The sequence below is a fragment of the Miniopterus schreibersii genome (genome assembly GCF_964146895.1).
Source record: "Miniopterus schreibersii genome assembly, chromosome: 12".
Taxonomy (NCBI): Eukaryota; Metazoa; Chordata; class Mammalia; order Chiroptera; family Miniopteridae; genus Miniopterus; species Miniopterus schreibersii.
Window position 1 is genome coordinate 46,476,639 of NC_138112.1, and position 23,401 is coordinate 46,500,039.

Genomic DNA, 23,401 nt, shown 5'->3' on the forward strand with positions numbered 1-23,401 from the left:
CAAGCCCCAGTGCCTGGCACTTGCCAGGATAAGAGCTCCTTGGTTTGAGCCCAGCTCCTCCCACAGGCTCTCTCTAAATATGAGTGACACACACCTCCTCTGGGGGAAAAACTCAGCAGGGCATGCAACAATCACTCTGCCTATAACTGAAAGTCAATTCAGCAGCACAAGGACCTAAATGAAAAGATAATCTCAGAGGAGAGAAATGCATTCTCTTTCTGCAGAAAGAACACAAACTCAAAAACCTAGAATATGAAATCTGTATTTCTGGAGAGGACCACTGGCATAAAATGGTTGTAATAATCCAACAGGGTGGAAAAAAAGCCAGGACAGGCCTTTTTCTGCAGTCTCAAAGTAAGATATAAGAGTTCTCAGACTAAGATGAAAACAGATGTGAGGTGCTGTAACACAGCTGAATTTATGGAAATTTTATCAGGTAAGTTTATAATCAAGAATATTCTAAATGAAGTGAGACCCTGGCTGATGTTCTAGAGTGGGAAGAGATATGTTCTGAAGTCAGACAGACAACAGACTATCTGAATGAGAGGGGGAGGGGCAGGGGAGAGGAAGGGAGAGGGGGAGAGTCATGTGTGTAGACAAGCATACAACAAAATGAACTAGAATTTGTTGAGTACTCAAACCATCTTTATAAACTGAATAGTTACTAAAATATTTCTATCTAAATGCTTGAGTAAATCAATGACTTTGCATCTTACTGAATTATAGACAGACTATATTTCACATCTTATAGATCATTACATTATAAAATAATAGCTAGCTGTACATAATTATTGCATTTATTGACCCTCACTTCCTTATATTTAAGATCACCACCCAGTTCAAATTATGGCTTTATTTCATCTTCTCTGTATACATTTAATACCTTTAAATATTAATGAAAAGTTATGTAAGAATACTGGAAGATGACTAAGCCTATCTTCTTGGTTAAAGCAGGTTGAGAGAGCAGCTTTTGGGAGGAATATTCAAATTTATTAGGGGCTCTTAGCAAACTGCCCCCAAGCCCCACATTGTTTCCCATCTCAAGTTAGGAAGAATTTTTCTCCAAAGGGCACTGAATCACTTTAATGTTGAGTCTTGTATTGCTCTATTCCACCTTCAAAATGTAGCCAGTAAAGTCAGCTTTACTACAATACTATAAAAATGTAAAAGAACCATAATAGCATCTAAAAAAGAGCTGTTGGCACTATATTAGTTTTGAGAAAACCCTAACTGAATACTAATGCAAAATTTAATGATAATTCCCCTAGTTGCCAAAGAGCTACAGTAATTATTTTGCCATAATGTGTAAGTTGTCTTAAAGGCATCTGAGAATATTACTGTGTAGGATTCAAAATAAGTTCCCAAGTGTCATTGTTCTCATGGGTTTTTTCTATATAAATAAATCGTCAACATACTACCTTCACTGTGACACTGTCCTCTGATCAGAGGGTTGCCTCATGAGGAAAGAAACATACGGAGGTCATTCTGCTTCTTTAATAAGTCAGCCTCCTTGATTGACATCCAGCATGGATCCACCTCACACCAAATTCCACTTTACAGCGAATGCTGTGACTGTGAGGTTCCGGTAAAACATTTGAATAGAATCAATACAATTTTACTTTCCTTTTCCTTTATAATCACAACCAAATCAAATTTTTGGAGTTGAAAAGTAAACCAGGATCAAATTTAGACATGTTTGAAATTAGCAAAGATGACACACTTCAGCACCAGACAAAAGCCCTGATTTTAAGAGTAGGTTTTTGCCTCCCCTGAAATGCCTAACTCAGGCGGTGTATTTTTATGCCTACAGATATTGGCACATTTCACATTTAAGATTATGACACACCAACTTATTTTGAAATTTTTAAGTCTTCCACTGCGCATGTTTCAAGTGCTTCATGACTATCACTGATAATTGAGCAATTAAATTAAAATTACCAAAATTTGCTGTGATGGCACAATATGTAGTAAGCAACATGAAAGAATAAGAACAGGGGAACTTAGTACAGTGAAAAAAGTAATAAAGGGTAAAAATAAGCCTTAATAATAATAACAGTACTGAGTAAGTTTTAATGGTCCCAGGTTTCAGTGGTTTAATGGTGCCAGTAAAATGGTTTAATGAAACAAGTACAGAGTATTACAAACTTTTTAGAGCAGTTTGTTCTGGGGCAACAAAAAGGGAGCTTCATTCTAACTGGTCTTGTGTAATATTCGGGGATTGGTCCAAAAATTAAGTGTGGGAGTTTCATTAGACAACAAGCAGAAAACAATTAGGTTAAATCCTGACAGGCAGATTCTTATGAAATAAATACACACTTGTAAAAAAGAGATGTCAAGTCTTCCTTTAAAGCATAAGACAGACAAAGCAAAACCTCTAGGGTTAAAGATGACCTCAAGAAATTATCAAGGTACTGTGAAGATATCTGCAAATCAAAAATTAAGATACATGGCTTGACATCAAAAGAGAAGGATGAGATTCAGTTATACTAGGAAAATCAGAATGCCTCTTCTGTTCATCCCATCAAGGTCTCTAATACAGGCTTTTCTAGCTAAAACCATAGAGTGACTGTGAAGAGGAGCTTTTTAGTGCTTAAATATAGCCGGTGAAGCAAATTCCATAAACCTAAATCCTACTTACTTCTGTGGCAGGCCATCTTAAAGGTTTGCAAGGAAAACCAACAATTTAGAAAGTCAGAGAGAGGGAAGAAAGATTCAAACTACAGCAAATAAAGGATGCTATTAAAAAATATTTTTTTCTCAAAAATTCCATCCATATTGCTCTAAAACACAACTAAGAGATTAAAAATAGGCCAGGCTACCCTTTCACGTATAAATCAGACATAGAAAATGAAGCGAGCAGAGTGAACAAGCGTCTAAGGGCACTAGTATATAAAACTTTAAGAAGCTTAGAATGTAATGGACATACACATTCAGATTAGCAGACTGCTTTCAATTAAAATAGATTTCTAGCCACAGTTCACAAATGTATAGTAGCTGTGTGTATCAGTGTAGATACTTCAAATGTCAGTATATCTCTAATTAACATGAGCACACAACTGTAAAACTGAGAAGGCACAATTTTAAATTCCTTACATTCCCAGCATTAATGCTTTCGTGGGGCAGCTCCCGTTGTCATGGAAAATGGCATTCAAGCCTTATTTGTGGATTTTCACAGCTCATCTTTTTTATTTACCTGCTCTATGTCAAGATTAGCCTGGAATAATATTTTTTAAAGATAATGCACTTACTTGTCCTTAAAATCACAGATGTTTTCACTGAGGGAGCTTTGGACTGGGCTATTCTCAGTTTGAAATAGATTTCTTTCCATTTAAATATACCACAAAAAGATGAATTTGTGATTTTTTCTTTGCTGGTTTCCTAAAAATTTATGCAATTCAAACATTTCAGCTGAAGCATGGCCTGTGGCAGTTCTGGAGGAGGGGGTAGGCCAATGCCAGAGAGGGGCAACGACCCAGGAACAGAGGAAAACAAAGTGGCAAAGGCTCTCCACAGTCTCCTCCTCGGCTTACTCCTCCTCAACTTTCCAGAATTGTGTGGCAATCAAGTGGAGGCTGAGGTAGTGATCAAAAATGACAAAAGAAAGAGCTAAAATACTCTCTGAGAAAGGACAGCTTGGTATTACAGAAAGAGCACTAAAAGGTTAAGTCCTGCTACTCTGCAAAAATGAGAATAATTCCTATTCACCTCCGAGTTTTTACAAAACTAAGTCAATTTAATGTCTTCAAAACCAAGCGTTACACCAAATTAAGATATGTCATCATTGTTGCCTCAAGCACGGGCTAAACAACAATCACGTTTTGTACCCTTTTTGGGGAAAAGATTGCTATCAGAGACCATGAACAGTGTTAGAATTTTATAAAAAGGAATTCATTTTCAAATTACTAAAAAGGCCCTAGCAGGTTTTGCTCAGTGATTAGAGCACAGGCACTTCAACTGAAGTGTCCTGGGTTCGATTACAACCAAGGGCATGTACCTCGGGTTGCAGGCTCAATCCCCAGCCCTGGTCAGGTGCATGTGGGAGACAACTAATTGATGTGTCTCTCTCTTTCTCTCTCTCTCTTTCCCTTACACTCTCTGAAAAGCAATGGAAAAATTCTCTTTGGGTAAGGGTTAAAAAAAAAAAAAGTCTTGGATAACCTGAAAAAGCAGGTTATCTAAGGACCTATTTCTGTTTTGTTTTGTTTTTAACCAATCATTTATTGCCCTGGTAAACAGAATGGTCAGGATTCCATAATTATTTTTTAATTAGAGATAAAAAACTAAATGTGGGATATTAACATGGAAAACAAGGTCTTATTACACAATGCCTACTTTGGGAAAAGAAAAGGATAGTTTTAGTTTTTAAAGAGAAAAAAAAATATCCCCTATGGTAAGACGCTTTCAGCTTCTGAGAAGATAACCATTTTCCCTCAGAGTGTTTTCCTCTTGTGACCTAGGCAGTAGATGTGAGCAGGTAAGATTCCAATCAGTTCTCACACACCCTTGGTGTGGCCCATTCATTATGGATGGTGCAAAACAATATCCCACCTTCCTTATCTCACAGGCCAGCTTCTGCACACCTTACTAAGAAACCTTCCCATGGCCATGAGGTATAACTTTCTGCCTTAGATCATGTAGCAAATAAGCAGTTCCAGGACACGGAAATTAAAGTTCCTAAAAGAAGCCATTGTCACTGATGCCATTTGCTTGTTCTTAAGCCAAACTAGAGAAATATTTTTATTGTTGTAGCTGCCTCATCATTCAGTGTAAGTGGTAGACAGTTTCCACAATAATTGAAAGAAATGGGAACTCAAGCATTCTGGATGCCATGTTAATTTTATCCGACTTATCTTAGTCATAGTATCCTGCTCCGTTTCTTTAATAAGAAGGTCCCACAGTCAGAAGATGGCTCTAACAAAGCCTGAGACCACTGGCCAAAGGAACAAAAGAGTCCATGCCCTAAACTAGCATACGGAAATTCTCAAGACTGGAAAACAATTACTTTGGGCCTGTATGATTAGCATTACTTTTGCCTAAGTGATCAAGACAAGAATCTGAAATTGAACTCCAAAAACAACCATATGAAAACTATACCCACAGTGCCCCTTCTACTATTCTCAGCATCTCTTTGTAAGATCACAAGAAAAATCTCGGTCATTTGGATCACCTCCACTCAAAGTTAGTCTATGTAGGATGGGGGAGGGAGAGGCAAAGAGTTCAGGAAACAGAGCCTTTAGGTGATGACGAATATAAATTACATTTTGGTAAAGGCTATCTTGGTTGAAATGCCAGTAATTATCTTGTACTTGCCATTTTTAAAATTTAGTCATCTTAAGCACTTACTAAAGGGAATGACTGAATGATATGAGAGAGAAAGGAAGTAAAAGAAGAGAGAAAAGTAACTAAGGTCAGATTAGAATAGCTCAGAATTACTTCCCTTCTTTCAGATCTCTGGTAGGATAAGCTCAGCCCCTGGGAATCATCCTGTTCCTCAAGAGCCCTTCGGAAATACTTTACATCTCTTCCCCCATCTTCTTTGCTTCCTAATCCTCACTACGATGCCTTGCACAAATTAAAAGCTTATATTTAATCCAGATGAACCATGTAGTTTAATATTTTGTGTTTTACATAAGAATTAAGTCTTCAAAATAAAATAATTGATAGCTTCATAAAAATAGCATCTTATTCTTAAAACATTAAAAATACACGAAATGTATTAAACTATATTAAACATTTGTGTCTATTTTTTAAAGTTCATTCTAAATGCCAGCCCCAGTCAATGCTACTACTAAAAGAAAGGTAAAGCTGGTTTTAAATAAATTTTGGCTGCTCTTTGCTTAAATACTGAATAACTTAAACTCTAATGTATAATGTTACTTTTTAAAAACTACTTTCCTAGAAATACATTCTCTAAAACTTCCTTACAGGAGAACACCAACAGAGGAAAAGTTTGTATATCTTTGCTTTTATCAAATGTAAAACAGCCCTTGAGATGCCAATGGTTTACAACATGGCACACATATAAATGTATTTTAGGTTCTACTTAAATACAGTCAATTGTTTAACAGACATTTTTAATATCTGCCACATACTCTAAAGTACTTCTATATTAGTAAGTATATATCAATTTAAAGTATTTTAATTGATCATTAAGGTTCATTCAATTTTTTTCTTGGAACTTAACTTTTTTCCTGAGAAAAAAGTATCTTTGTTCTCCAAAATACCATTTAAAATATAATATTGTTTTGGAGGACGGTGAAGAAAGCAGGCATACCCCCAATTTAATATACACTATACATTCACTAAATGGGTCTTTGGTTCCTTAGTACATAATCTCCTCCTGTACTGACAGTTCTTTGAACTCTGTATTATCTCACCTCTTCTGTGAGCATGGGCACACAGCACTTTTCAAGTCCAGACAACCAGAAGACTAAGAATTTACCAGGGTAAATTATTCATGTATATAAAAACAAGCCCCTTTAAGGTAATTCATTCCTATAATTGAGCCCCATCTTCAAAAAGTAAGATATTTATTCTTTTAGTATATTGTAATGGGCCCTAATAGTTTTTCTCTACTCCTAAGAAAACACAAAAAAATAAAAAACACTTTAAAAACACCAATAAAAATTCTAATTTTTACAAAAAAAACAATAAAAATTCACACACAAAAGGGGTTAAGAACTTGTTTACAAACTATAACTTTCATTACACAATGAGAAGAGTATTAAATAAACCAATACTTACAAATACGCAAAAAAAAATCAGCCCCAGCACCCAGAAATCACTGGTAAATTGCCTTTGAATTCATGAAAGTGACCTGAAAATTTAGACAGAAAATGAAATTAAAAAGGTTAAGTAAATTGCTTTTACATGCTTTATTAAAGAAGTATTCATTTGACTATAAGTCACACTACTTTTAACTCAGACAGTTGTCCTCTACTATAACAACTTTTTCTAAGATAATAACAAAAGAAACAATTATTTCATTGTTCTACTGCTAAGAATACAATATCTCCATCCATTATAACTTTTTTTAATGTCAGTAATAAAGTTGGTGTTTAAAAGTGTAAGTAAATACAAAAGGAAAATTAGTTTTAAAAAAAGAAATAAAGGCTTACAAGTTATATTTGAAAAACATATTTAATTTATGTCTGCAAGTTAAAATGAATTAGCTTCTCAGAAAATATCTTGGATGTGTTCAACAAGAATACCTTATAGGTGGAATAAACATGAAAGGATGCAGTTTTTGTTCTACCCAAAGTGTGGAACCCATTTAGACTCAGGTTATGCACAATGCATTCTGTATGAGTCACAATTCAATCCAAAATTCTTTTGCTTGCACACACTTTAGTTCTGGCCGAAGAGGTAACAGATGCAATTCAAACACACAGAGCTAGCCTTGTAAAAAGTTTAACTAGCACAATGAGTCACTTTATGCCTCTAAATATCTATGGTTTCCTCTCTCCAGAACCCCCATGCATTAGAAGGTAGTTTGGTAGTTTATTTTTATTGTTTGGTCTAAATACAGCACATTTTTAGTTCCATGAAAACAAAGAAACTTTGTTGCAAAGGCCGTATTCTTTCCCAAATGTGAGGATGGCTATAAGTAGTGTTCAACTGAAAATAATAATGGAGCTTAGGTTCCTAATTTAGGCCAGAAACTTTCTTAGGCTCTAGGGATTGGTTTGATTCAATCCCCATTTTAAAAAAATATGGCCAGTAAACATCTAGGTTAGTTAACCTAGTTAGCTAACTAGATTTAAATAAAATTCATTCTGGAAAAAAAAGAATCTTGATCAACATCATTTATAGGAATCGCTGCCCATAGTGTTGCACTTAAAGCACAAATGGCCATAATAAATTAGGTATCAGCACCTGAATTAAGTTGAGATATGAAATAAATATCTAACTCAGCCCTTCCCCAGCTCCTATAATATGCCGTTTGCATAAGTGACCCAGATAATTTATTGTATTTTAAAGTCAGGATTGACAGATAATGAATCTGTCTCAGGCATTTGGACAGCTTTAAGTATCAATGGCTCATATACCCATTAGGTGTCTTCACCAGACTTCCTTCTCTTGGTAGGGAATGGTGCCTGGGCCTTCCCCAATCCAGTTACTAGCAACTCTGTAATGCCTACTTCCACAGATGCAGGAAGTACAGGAGAGTCTGGCCAGGGGGAGGTAGCGCTCTCATTTATTTTTGGTATTACACCTGTCTCCTCCTCATGGCTTTCTGATGTCCTAGGAATCAGGAGAGCAATTTTATCTGGGACATCACACAACCTATGTGGACACATTCTATGTACTATTCAAAGCCAGCAAAGAATACTGGTTCTATTATAAGCTATTCTCATATTTTATCCTATCCTGAATTATAAATTATAGCTTTGAAGTTATCCACAAAATAAATGTATTGCAAAATGTTGTATATCCAAAGCCTAAAGTCTGGAAGAATCCAAAAGGGTTTTTAAGTACTTGCATATTTTTTAAATAATCACATCTTGTCCTTCTAGTAAATATTTTTTTAAACCATGAGTTGGAATTATGCAGCATACACAATACATCTCATTCTTTCATTTGCACTTAAATGTTGGGGGATAAAATAAAATGCAACCAGAAAATACTGTGGCTAATGTATAGCTCATTTTTTTAATCATTGGACTCTTTAAGAGTTAATATCTCTAACTCTGGGAATATTTTAAATTTGGAACAAGTCAAATTCCAGACATTCGGGGCAAATAATATTTTAATATGCATTAATGTGAAGTCAATAAATCTCATTTGTCATATAAATGCAGTCTTGCTACATATGTTAAAAGCAACTCTGAATCTCATTATCAACTGATATACACTATTGGTGAATTTTGTAGCAAAAAATTTAAAAAGTATAAGCTTCTAGCCCAGCCAGGAGTGGCTCAGCAGTTCAGCATCGACCTAGGATCCAGAAGATCGTGGTTTGATTCCCGGTCAGGGCACATGCCCGGGTTGTGGGCTCGATCCCCAGTCAGGGGTGCGCAGGAGGCAGCCGATCAGTGACTCTCATCACTGATGTTTCTATCTCTCTCTCTCTCTCCCTCCCTCTCTCTGAAATCAATAAAGATATATTTAAAAAATAAATAAAAATAAAATAATAAAAATAAAGTATAAGCTTCTAGAATCACAGAGTTCATTATTAGAACAAAGAGAAATTTATACATACTTCCTCCTATAGAGAATTTAGGAGTAAACAAGCCAAAGAGTTAAAAACCGTCTCACAAAAATTCACACACAACTTGGAATAACCTACTTCTCTGAGAACTAAAGAAGTTTAGGCTGAAGAAGGCATTTCTAAAATAAAAGTGACCACTTTGGTCCTAAGAGCAGCACAAAAGTAAGAAGACAGAGAAGAAAATGCCAAAGCAAATCATGGTCTACTCTAGAAAATCACAACCTGCTTAGGAAAACGAACCCTCCGAACACCCAGGCACCATAGTCATTCCATCCTGCTGCTCACTCATCCATTCAGCAAGTAGTTAGAGGCTGCACTGGAAAATCTGAACACAAAATTTTTCTTAAAATCATTTTGTACAACTAAAACTAACACAACATTATATGTCAAATATAACTCAATTTAAAAATTAAAAAACAAATAAATAGCCATTGCCTTTCCTCTCAAGGATTTTTCAATCAATAATACAATGTGGGCCACAGACTATACTACACCTGACCGTGGTTGTGACATGCGTCCGATTATTTGGTAGTCAAACTTCTGCACATCCTTAGTTTACTAAATAAAAAGTGCATTGCTAAAATCACTTCAACACAAAAATGCACAAAGAATATAAAGAGGAAATGCACAAATGAAGAAATACAAATGTTCAATAATATAAAATATGTACAGTCTCCCTAATAATCAAAGGAACATAAATAAAATATTTTCACCTACAATATTGGCAAAATATTTTGTAAACTGGTCAGAAACTAGTATTGGTGAATGTGTGGAAAAATAAACACTTTTATGTAGTATTGATGAGATTATAAATTGGGTACAACTTTACTGAATGGTAATCTGACAATAAGTGTTAAAATTTTTAATGTCAATCTCCTTTAAGTTTGCTATGCTACTTCCAAAAATATATTGTGCCCATAATTTTATGTCAATAAGTATATTGTTGAATAAAAAAGCAACATATATAAGAACCAATCAATCAATTTACAGAAAATCACATGTGTATACACACAAAACCATTTCACAAAGTAAAATAAATGTAACAAAAATGTTAATGTTGAGTGAGATAAAGGCTTATTTTTACTTTCTTATCCTTATGAGTTGGTGTTATTGAGATTTTTAAATACTTAACATGTCTAATTTGTCCCAAAACAATAAAGCTATTTCTAAAATTCAGTATATCACTTATACATTCAAAGTAGTCACCCAGATCCTGACTGACTTGCTATTACTCTAGCAGCAAAAGCCAAATACTAATATTAGTTACAAAGAGAAAAACCTCTGAATTATAAGGCAACTTCAAACAACTATCTTGACATCAAATGAAGAAACCATAAATATTTTCACAAAAGCATGTCCCACTCTCCAAAAATAGCTACTAGATCAAAGGTAAATAGCAAATAAAAACACTGCCACCTCCCTGTATAATTAGACTTTAAAAGCTTTTAAGCTAAATTTTTAAATCCTGCTTAAAGCTGTCTCCAAGCCACACCCATTTTTTTTTTTTTTAGCCCCATCCCTTTTTAAAAAAATTTGCTTTAGCAAAAAGGTTCAAGAACCAAATGGGTGGTTGAATTAATTTATGTAGAATTTTGAAATATGAAAGGAACTGACACCAAGCTAATTCCTAATTTTTTAAAAATGCAATTCCTAATAATTAAAGACATCACAATAGTGAATGGAAAAATTAGGGTTTAGTTATTGATATTTGTATCTCCTAGGATAAAAGTAAGAGTATTTCTAAGGTGTCCAGGAAGATAACTTAAGATACTACCCAGTCCAGCACTTTGCTTTCCAGGAACAAAAACTTATTTCCTCAAAGAAAGATGAATTTCTCCTATTCTTAAAGATCTCCAAAGATTTTTATTAAAGCCTACTCATAGTAGCCTATTTATTTACTCAATGCTGTTCAACCTACATCTTCAATATGATTTCAGTATTGGGGACCACTATTTAGAAGGATCATTGACAAGTATGCAGAAGAGATTGACTAAGAAATCTTATAGGAACCATTAGAATGGTTGCAAGTTCTAAAAATAGTTCACTGGAATAAACTTTAGAGATCATCAAACTCTTAGGTCTCAGGATTCTGTGAGATTTCTAAAAATTAAGAGTCCCAAAAAAATTATGCTTATGTTTATCAATATTTATTATATTAGAAACTAAAGCTAAGAAAAATTTTGTTATTAATTCATTTAAAATAAAATGTATGATTAGATAGTAGTGATTTACATGGTAACATACTTTTAAAATATAAGCATATTTTCCAAAACAAAAGAATTTGAAGATAGGCAATATTTTGCATTTTTGCAAATCTCTTAAATGCCTGGTTTAATAAAAGACAGCTGTATTCTCATAGGTGTTACTGCATTCAATCTGTGTGATATGTTGATTTGGTGGAAGTACGTGAAAAACATCCATCTTCACACAGATTCAAAGTTGGAAAGAGGCAGGATGTTTTAATAGCTTTTCCACATAATTGTAGCTATTCTCTGATACTATATCAAAATTTGACAAGTAATAGTTTCTCAAAGGTTAACTGCAATATATAATCTGGAACCTGAACATCAATGAAGTTTTTGTACTCTGTTACTTTAAAACCCACTGGTCTTTAAATGCATCTTTTACCCATGCATGATTTTGTAACATACATTGGTTCATTTGGGAAATGTCGGCTCCCTGTGTTGTGCAGATCTTTAAAGTGTTGACATATTTCATTATTTACTATTTTTAAAAATTAAGTTTGTTAACATTACCACCAATCTTATCAGAAAAGCTTTTAAGTATTGGGAAGCCATCAACCTCATGGTGGTAGATACAAGTTTTCCAAACAACTAATTTTCTCTTGATAGCTCAAATTTTATCAACGACAACAGTGTCAGGTGCTTTTCTTACAATGGCACAGACGCTTTGCTCATTTTTCAGAATGTGTCTGCCAAGCATCCAAGTCTGAATAACCATTGTGTGTCTGTTAGTCATTCTTTCAAGTAAAAATGATGTTCTATGAAAAAAAGCAGTTAGTTTAGCTTGCAACTCAATCACACAAGTGATTTCCCTCAAGATAACCACTGTACTTGGGTATGCGGCATGAGTGCTTTAGGCATACTTCCCATTTTATCACAGAGTATTAAAAAATGTACTTATGGGTCAAGAAAGAATAAAATCAATTATTTTACTGTTTCATCTACACCATTATTAAGTGAAACTGGCTTTTTTTCCCATGAGTGGTGATGATTTTTAAAAATGCAGTGACTTTTAATATGATTTGGTGCCGCTTCCCTGATTTGTGTAAGGCACCAGCCATTTTGCCCAAAATTGCTTTGTATCCTCATTGTAAATGTCAACACTACGAAAAAGGCAAATAGCATCTTAGTATTATGATAAAAGTAATTTTGACTTTTCAGTCCCCTTGAAAAGGATGTGTCCACCAACCCCAGTTTGATAACTGCGTACATACTCTGATAATCCATTTTGCAGTAAGGAAAAGATCTAGTTTAACATTTTCAAGCCAGCAAAAAAGAGGTAGCATCTAGCACAGCGAAATAGTATGGTAAGTACTAGTTGAAAGCTTAGTTTCTCTTTCCTCTTTCCAAAGGAAAGAGCGATACTAGTGTGTGGGAATTATAAGAGGATGGATTTCAGCTCAGTCCAGACAAATCTTTGAAAGCAATGGAATAGCTTGCCTCACAAAATAGAGACCTGTTGCTGGAGTTGTCAGAGTTAAGGCTGGTGAATCTTTGCCAGGGATGTTGTACAAAGAATTCTTACACTGAGTTGAAAATTGTACCAAAACTTAGCTGACTGTGTAATCACCTAGAAAGCTTTTATAAAATTCACATCTCTGGGCCCCACCCCAAAGCTACTGAACCATATCTCCTTGAGTGGGCCAGGGGTTTCCATGTTTTAAAAGCTCCACGGGTGATTGTTAAAGCCGGCCCAGCTATAGATGGTGTTCAAGAACTTCTCGACCAGTTCCCTCTAAAGTCCCTACCACTCCAGGATTCTACAATTTTATATTTTATCAATACCCAATGGGAAGTACACCCTTACACTTTAATGTAACACTTCTAAGCCTTCTTTGACACATTACAGATGGTCAGGATCAAGGTATTTCTGGGTCAGAAGAGGAAGAATTAATGTTGCATTTCTTAGGCCGGTCAATTCACTCTGCCCACATGTGGAGCAGAATGGTAAATCAGAGAGAGAATTGCCTAAATTTGTCACATTTTCACAACTGCCAACACTTAACTGCTCTCCTGAAATAACAATTCAAGAAGATCTGCCAGTGAATAAGGATGGTTAGTACAAAAATACTGTCTTCATGGAAAATAAATGAGATTATTTAGAAGACAGCATGTCTTCCACTTTACAAAGTAGCTTATTGCAATGAATCAAGATAAAAATATAGACCACAAATTTCCAAAACCTATTTACAGAACCACCATGTGACTAAATCCCCAAAACTCTTGTATTTGAGGTCTTAACTACAGAAAAATTCCACTTACGTCTTAACTTTACACTTTATACAACATGAAGTAGCAAGGCCACATGACCAGAGTCAAACAAAATTTGGCAATGGGTCAAAAAGAAATTTGGAATTTTTTAAACTCAATAAACTTGAGTTCTCTTTTATCTCTTCCTTCATGTCCTCTGCTTTTCTTAGCAAAATACAATTCTTTGAAATAACACCTATTATTAGGTTTCTTAATATAGCCTTTTTTCTTGCAGTCTGATTTTAGACATATATGGTATCAGCTTAAGAACAACAGTCAGAGAAGGTCTTTTGTAAGTACGACTGGAGAAAATAGTGATTATTAAAACATAATCCTCAGATTCCCTATATCAGAACCACCTGAGGAGCTTATTAAAATAATTTTTTTAAAAGACTACTGGGTCTCACCCACACCCATTGGTTGGGTAATTATGGAAATACGGCCTAAGAATCTATTTTAAAGCATAGCTCCTGGGTAATTCCTATGCACACTAAAATTCAATAATCGCTGGGTCAAGGGGCAACTGGTTAAATGTAAGCTCACAGGAACCTTTGTGCAAATACAAAAATTTTGTAACTCTATAAAATGTTTAATCCTATTGAAAATATTCTCAATGATTTTGCAGTTCCTATTTTTTAAAATACAAAATATTTTCTTAAATGTTAAGGAAGAATTATAAACTAGACATGGAATTTAACTTAAAAATTAAGTCTTGGGCCCAGCTGGTGTGGTTCAGTGGTTGAGCATCAACCCATGAACCAGGGGGTCACAGTTTGACTCCTCGTCAGGGCACATGCCCGGGTTTCGGGCTCGATCCCCAGTAGGGGGCGTGCAGGAGGCAGCCAATCAATTCTCTCTCATCACTGATGTTTCTCTCTCTCTTTCTCCCCCTTCCTTTCTCTGAAATGAATAAAAAAAAACATTTTTTTTTTAAATTAAGTCTTGGTTATTGCAGGATGTTGTTGTTTTTTTGTTGTTGCTTCTTTTTTTAATTTGAGACGAATACATGCAATTTAGCAGCAATTCAATTAACATTTCTGAGAGCCCACAGGACACAGACCATGAATTGAAATCTCTGGGGATACAGAACAATAAAGCACAATCCCAGATCTCCAAATACTGATCATTTGGATTCATTGTAAGATAAATATTATAGTTACAATAGTCTCAACATTTGCAATGCATTATCATACCCAGCAAGAGGGGAGGATTCCATCCCTGCTGAGTTTTCTCTCCTTAAGTCCTGCTTACAAAATAAAGTGGCAGAACATTAAAGAGCAATCATTTAGCAAAAGCTCATCATAAATAATGATTTTTTAAACCCATACATTTTTTAAATCAGTCTACTATTTTTTGTACAGTAAACTGACAAACAAAGGCTGCAGGGCTTTTTTTTTTTTTTGTACTTGTTCTAGGTGGTTAAATCAAGATAAATTTAAAGACACCTAAAGAGGGTCCCTTTTAAAACTCATTTTAAGAAACTCTTTTTACCACCCTCAGTACCACTCCCTCTTAACCACAAATAATGACTTCAGTAATGGAGCTCTGTAATTTAAAGTTTCAGGCAAATAACACCAAGTAACTCAGAGGAGTTGACACCGCCTGTTGTGCAAATATGTACTTAGGATGAGATTATAAAAATAACAGCTGCATTATCAACTGGATTCAGACCAGAATAATTTATGTGAATGCAGAGTCAACATGGTTGAACTTAGCTACATAGCATGTATGTAGCACTTTATACTTTTTAAGCACTTCTCAATTTGTGATAAAAATTCAAAGGTCAGGGGAGATGCTAAAAGAAGAGAAAAATAAAGACTTGGTGACTATAGGCTAATTATCTAAGAGTCCTAATTCCCAGAGTAAACCATAGTTACTCATCATTTACTGAATGTTTGCTCTGAGCCAGACACTGTGTTAAGTGCTGGAAAAACAAAAATGAATGAAGTAGAGCTGGTAACTTCAAGGAGTTCCCAGCCTAAGAAAGGAAACAAATAAGTACAGTATTGTGCAAAATACATTAGGTGAAGAAATGGATTATAAAACTATATAATCTCATTTTCTGAAATAAAGAATATGCACAGAAAATGTGCATATTACCATTTACCTCCCAAGGTTTTTGTAAGGATTAAAGAAATGAAAATGCTTCCTAGATAGGCTATGCAGTCCATAAATGTAATTCCCTTTTTGCTTTTTTCCCGAGAAGACTCTGTTTAAATGTACCCAAGTCACAATTAACACAGATGACCTGGTAGCTAATGTAATGTGGTAGCTAATATAACCACCCACTCTTTAAAGAAGAATGTCTTATGGGTACATGACCCTATCCTTGGCAATGCTACCCCATCATCACACTCAATAACTACACACTGCATATCCATAGAGAGCTTGGTCATACACTACGCATTAGTCTTTCCCAGACCTAATAATGTCCTGTAAAATTACAGAAACAAATTAAGAGAATTTGTAGAGAGATCCTGCCTATCCTAAGGAGAATTGTATATTCTCCATAACAATTTAAAGATCTCACTGTAAAGTCCAGATAAGATCTGGCCTGGCATCTCGCAGAGATAGCCTCACTTCCTAAGGGGTATAGCAGGATGAGATGCTTCCAGATTTGCAGAGAAGGAAACAGACACATAACTCACCTAGGACCACATGACAAACTGGCAAAAGAGCTTTTAAGTCAGAGTTTCCAGTTACCGTGCTTATGTCCATTCTATGAGGTACATAAATATCTCCTGTTACTTCATCTGTAAAATGGAACACTTAGCATTCACTTCTCTTGTAATATGTCAGTTTTGCTACTTTGCTCTCCCACTTAACTCAGGTTAAATTCCTGGATTTTCAAATACATTTCTCCAATGCCAGCACTTTCCTATCTCCCCCAATTCCAATCAACCACCAATTACTACATTTTCTTGTCCTGGACTTTTTGTAATTTCGCCTTTTTTCTGAGCCACAATGAGAATAATGGAAAGTGTGTGTAGGGTGGTGGTGGTGGTGGTGGTGGTGTGTGTGTGTAGATACACATATAAAAAATACCCTGCTACATACTACATAATTCTCATTTTCATACATCAGCAATTCTCAACTGGTATGCCACAAGAATTTTTAAAACATGCAATACCTGACTATTTAGTTAGGAGCACTGACCTCTTTTCCCTCAGATTGTCAAATTAAAAAAATGACAACAGCAAACAATACAATAGCCATGTGGTGTGAATGCCTTGACTTGAACCATAAATATATAGGTCATATAATAGAGTTGCACCTTATTGGTCATGTTGCATTAAAAGACGGGTTCTGATTGGTTAATTCCTGGTACCAAAAACCCTTATATACAAGTATAGATACCAGGTTTCTTAAAAAGTCACTTTGGAGCAAAAAGGGCAGGTAATTACTATTATTATTATTATTATTATTATTATTATCATCATTATTTGTAAATCAATCAAAATTATACCTTTTTGTCAGGTTGACAAAAAAATGTATTTTTTGGTGTGCCGTAGAATTTTAGTAATTAGTTTATGTGTGCCATGAGATAAAAAAGGTTGAAAGTCGCTGCCCTACATTACTTCTCTCATGCCAGCATTGGAACAAAACCCACTGCCTTTTTTAATGTGAGGCAATGAAAGAAATGCACAGAGTTCTCCAACACTCAAATTCAAGTCCTAAATTTTATCCCCATCAACTCTGTTTCTGAAGACTTCACAGTTTCAATAAGAATAGACATTATTAAGCAAATTCTATCAGCCTACCATTATTCAATTGATACTTACTTTCTCATTAAATCCTCATAATTACTCTGTGACAGTCTTACTATGCTCATTTTTTTAAGTTTATCTTTATTGTTGGAAGTATTACAGATGTCCCCTTTTTTGCTCCATTGATCCCCTCCACCCTGCATCCACCCCACCTCCAGGCCTTCCCCACACCAATGTCTGTGTCCATAGATTATGCATATAAGCATAAAGTTCTTTGATTAATCTCTCCCCACCCACTCACTCCCCCACTCCCGTCTTCCCTCTGAGATCCCTCAGTCTGTTCCATGCTTCTGTGTCTCTGGATCTATTTTGTTCATCCGTTTATTTTGTTCATTTTATTAAAAAACACACACCAAAAAAAAACAAAAAACAAAAAAACACACTGAAACTTAACAGGATTACATATTCACAAAGGCAGTAAGTGGCAGGTTTGGCACTCAAATTCACAATCTCTGGTTTCAAAGATACTGCACTTTCCATTTTTCATTTAAGTAGCATTCCTTAATAATTCAGAATCCAGCCTTTCCAAAACCTATTGGTTCTGATGCTAAAAAAGCGCCTTTTAAAAAATTCTAAATCCTACCTTTTCTGTACACTGATCCTACTCCTGCCCTTCAACGGCCATAGATCTCCGGACAGGCACTATGCCAAGTCCACACATCAGCCTATAATTAAAAGCCTCCTTCTTGCATCTTCTACCTCAGAGTAGCTTCCCAGAATAATTTTGCTGGACAGAGGAATCTTTCTTCCAGAAAAAAAGAAAATATTTACCAAGTAGCTCCCATATACAATACGGAAACTTACAAAACCTAAAGAGAAATGTTGCAATGTCATGAATGTTACACTGTGCATTAAGCAGATCATTTAAATTTGAGGTGATTTCAAAAATCAAATATTCAAATTTAATTTTTTTCCAAGAATAAAATAATCTTAGTAACTTTTAGGTTTAACATGTTTAATATATAAATATTACAAAAGTGTAAAAATTAAAACAGTAATTAGCACAGGAATAATAGGTAGATTGATGAACAACAAAAAATCTAGAAATAGATGACAGTATGTGTAATGTGACAGTTCAAGTCAATAAAGAAATAATAAACTATTCAATAAATGATGTTGGGAATGGGTAAATATTTGGAAAATAATAATAGTGAACCCCTACCTCACACTTTACACTAAAATAAATTCCAGGTGGGTTTTAAGAGCTCCAACAAATCATTAAGAAAAAATAGGTCACAAAAATTAATTTTAATACATAAATATTAAGCATTTCTGTTCATCAAAAGACACACAGTAAAAGGCTCCTCAAAGAGTAGGAAAAGATATTTGCAAGACAGAAAGGACACCACCTCTACTTAAGAGTTCCTTGATCCACTTCTGATTTTAGCCAAAGCTGCAATAGACAGTTCCATGTGAACTCATACTTAACTGGTTCTGGCAAGTATTTCAACTTAAGCACTCACTCAGCACCATGCCACCCTCTGTTTCAGTACCTTCTCTAAAGGCTATGGGAGTACATTTAACCCAGTACTAGCTCAGCTTGGAAGTTGGGGGAGTAAATGCCCCTAGACGGAATGCTCAAACATATTGAATAAACACTCCTGATTTCCTTCCTTCAGGAAGACATTCTGTGCTCTTCCCTGAGGTCCTGGAGGAATCAAGCATGTGATGCCTACAGTGGTGAGCTTAATAATAGCTTTTCTTCTTCCCTACCCCACTGTTATCAGTCCCTCTCTTCCACTTCCTGGGATCACTCCCCAAAAGCTATCTGTACCCTAGTCCTTGTCACAGGCTCTATTTTTGCTGGAAACCAAATTAAAGAAACGTATAAATGTATCTAAAATATATTAAGAACTTCTACAAATCAGTAAGAAAAAGCCAAGCAACTGAATACAAAAGTAGGCAAAAATTTAAAACACTTAAAAAGGAACTTCACAAAAGAGGATTTCCAAAAGGCAAATAAACATATAAAAATGTACCTAACCTCACTAATCTAATATCTAAGGAAATTTAAGCTGAAATTATAATGAGATATCACATCACACCCACCAGAATGCTAAATCTACAAAGACTGATAATCCCAATAACGGGAGAGGGTGTACGACAACAGGAACACTCAGGCACCGTGCACTGCTGGTGGAAGTATAAATTAGCAAAACACTTTGGCATTATCTAATACAGATAAAAATACCACTTCCTATGATCCACTTTTAAGTATTTACCCTACAGAGATGCAACCAACTGTACAAAAATGCTTATAGCAGCATTATTCATATTAGCCCCAAACTGGAAATGTCTGTCAACAGTAGAATGGGTAAACTGTGATATAGTCATAAAATGGAATTATATGACAATAAAAGTGAGTAAATTACTGCTACATAAAATAACAAGAGTGGATCTCACTGATATAATACGAAATGAAAGGAGCAAGACACAAAAGGGTATATAATAAATGATTCCATTTATATAAGGTATAAAAAAACAGGCAAACCAAAACTATGTTGTTTAGGGATATATACTCTGAACATGAAACTATAATGGAGAGCAAAGGAGTGATTACCATAAAAAGATGTAGTGGCAACTTCACCTTTGGAGGAGGAAGGGGAGTAGTGGCTGCGAGAGGAGCAAGAAGGACGCAGGGGATGGGAGAGATGTTCTATTTCTAACCTGGGTGGTGGTTACACAGATATTCACTTTATGATAAAACGTGTTTATTTTATGCACTTTTCTACTTGGATATTATATTCTATAATACAAAGGTAAAAAGTTTTTCTTAAATCCCTGACATTAAACATAAGATAGGCAATCTAATACAAAATGAGGAGAATGCAAACTAAAATTATGAGATACCCGTTTTCACCTATATGGTCCAGGATATGGAGAAACAGGCACTCTCAAACATAACTGTTAAGAGTACAAATTAGGACAGAAGCTATGGAAGGAAATTTGATAATATCTATTTAAAATTTAAAATGAATATAACCTTTAACCCACAATTCCATTTCTAGGAATTTTTCCTACAGATATATTTGCATATCAACATGAAGACAACTCTACAAGGATAGTCAATGCAATATTGCTAGTAATGCCAAAAAATTCGAACCAACCAAAAAGAATACTAATGAGAAAGGGCTAAATAAATTATATTATACTCAAACACTGGAATATTGTGCAGCCATTTCAAAGGAATGAGAAAGCTCTATATGTTCCGATAGGTATGTCACAAAAAAGCAAGATACAAGCAAATATGTATAATACCATTTGTGTAAAGAATACCATTTAAGAAACATTTTGTGGTATACCTCTAGATCAGTGATTTCCAACCTTTTTCATCTCATGGCACTCATAAGCTAATTACTAAAATTCTATAGCACACCGAAATATATATTTTAGCTGGTCTGACAATAACAATAGGTATAATTTTGATTGATTTACAAAAAATAATAATAGTAATAGTAATTACCTACCCTTTTTGCTCTAAAGTGACTTTTAAGAAAAAAAAACAGGTGCCTATACTTGTGTAGAAGAATTTCTGATATCAAGAATCAGCCAATCAGATGCAACATTATTATGCAATGTGACCAATAAGATGCAACTCTATTATATGACCTACATATTTATGGTTCAAGACAGGGCATTCACACCGGTTGGCTATTGTTGTGTTGGCTGTCGTCACTTTTTTTTTTATTTGATAATCTAAGGGGAAAAAGGTCAGTGTCTCTGACTAAATAGATATTGCATGTTTTAAAAATCTTGCAGCATACCTATTGAAAATCACTGCTCTAGATGGATACATAAGAAACTGGTAATAGACATGGCTTTGGGGGAGGAAACCTGAGAAACTGAGGAACTTACAGGAAATAAGTAGGAGATGTACTTTTTACTCTACATCTTCTGTACCTTTATACATTTGTATCATATATGCATATGACATATTCAAATAAATAACATTTTGGAATTGAATCTCACAAAAGTCCTCACAGTCCCTTTTTAGAGTATGCTATCTTATGCAGAGTTATTATATTAGCCACAAACATCTTTTATATTCCTTGGAGTAAGCAGAACTGACTAAATCTAAGAATGGCGTTTTGGGATTTATCATCCTAGTATGATGATTTCAGCATAATGGAAGCACCTTTAGGATGACACACTGTTTTTCAAATATACTACAAAGTATTGTTAGACAAAACAAAGATGAAAGGTATTTTAGTCCTGCGCTATTGAACACCAGAGTAAACACTATAGAACAAAATCATATAAACGACAGGAGAACAAGTCATGACTATGCCCAGACAGGTCCACTAAATATATACTCCCTCTTTTTGTAATTTTTAAGATCTTTTTATTGTATTTTAACCAGGCATATTTGAGCAATAAACAATTCTTTCTTTCAGCTGACTCTGCCCACTTTCTGGCACACATACTCTTTTGGAATGCAGTGAATATTTAACCATTTATGCAAAAGTAAAATAGGTTGAATCAAGCAGATCATTCACTTCACCTTGACTCCTTTCTCTGTAAACACAACTCAGTGAGCATGGCAACACCCTAAATCATCCTAACAGGACATGTCCTTTTAATACTCTTGAACTTAACTTTATTGTGGCTTTTATGAATGTCTCTTTCATTTCAGCTAGCCACATACCTGTGAATAGACACTTCTCCAAAAAGGACATACAGATGGGCAATAGACATATGAAAAGATGCTCAATGTAACTAATCATTAGAGAAATGCATATTAAAACCACAATGAGATATCACCTCACACCTGTCAGAATGGCTACCATCAATAAATCAATATACAACAAATGTTGGAGAGGATGTGGAGAAAAGGGAACCCTTGTGCACTTTTGGTGAGAATGCAGATTGGTCCAGTCACTGTGGAAAAAAGTATGGAGTTTCCTCATAAAATTAAAAATGGAACTGCATTATGATCCAGTGATTCCACTCCTGGGACTACATCCATTGAATCACTAAACACTAATTTGAGAGAATCTACGCACCCCTATGTTCATAACAGTGTTGTTCACAATAGCCAAGATCTGGAAACAACCCAAGTGCCCATCAGAGATGAGTGGATAAAAAAGCTGTGGGATATTTACACAGTGGAATACTATGCAGCTGTAAAAAAGAAATCTTACCTTTTGTGACAGCATAGATGGACCTGGAGAGTATTATGCTAAGTGAAATAATCTAGTCAGGGAAACATAAATACCATATGATTTTACTTATACGTGGAAAATAAACAAACAAAATAGAAATTGACTCATAGATACAGGAAACAGATTGACAGCTGTCAATCAGAAGGGAGGACAGTTAGGAGGCTGGGTGAAAAAGGTAAAGGGATTAAGCAAAAATAAAATAAAAAGCTCATGGACTCAGACAACAGCATGATTACAGGAGGGAAAGAGGGTGGAGGGAGGTAGAAGAGGGTAAAGAGGGAATAAATGGTGACAGAAGGAGACTTGACTTTGGGTGGTGAACACACAATACTATATACAGATGATGTATTACAGAATTATACACTTGAAACCTAAGTAATTTTATCAATCAATGTCACCCCAATAAATTCAATAAAAAAATTTTTTTTATCTCATATCCACCTTTAACCTAATCCAAGTATCTATGAACCTCATTTTGTGTGCAATAATGAAGAGTATGAAAGATTTACCAATCTCATGTCACATCAGAACAAACAGGAATGAGTGACATCTGAGAGAGGAAAATTTGCCACTCTTAAAATTTAGAAGCTATTAATTCCAGCATGGTTCTAACCCATTTGTTCAAACTTTAAAGACTATAAGCTCCTGAACTCATATTTAAACCCACAGGTAGCTACTTATTTACTTGTTTCTTCAAGTCAACAAAAATCTATTATTCTGAACTAGTTGAAGTCAATAGCTTTATTTACCTTAATCGTATGTACAAAT

General features: G+C 34.9%; 1 protein-coding gene across 28 annotated transcripts in view; it reads right to left on the bottom strand.

The window, feature by feature from the left end:
• The window catches only part of SOX6 (SRY-box transcription factor 6), a 512,419-nt gene that overhangs the window by 428,392 nt on the left and 60,626 nt on the right, over window positions 1–23,401 (bottom strand). For 20 of the 28 annotated variants that reach the window (XM_081154523.1, XM_081154504.1, XM_081154510.1 and 17 more), the window contains one exon: window positions 6,745–6,817. The exons of the other annotated variants lie outside the window; for them this stretch is intronic. The gene's annotated coding sequence lies outside the window, so the exon portion shown is untranslated. The remainder of the gene's footprint in view (window positions 1–6,744; window positions 6,818–23,401) is intronic. 28 annotated transcript variants of the gene reach the window in all.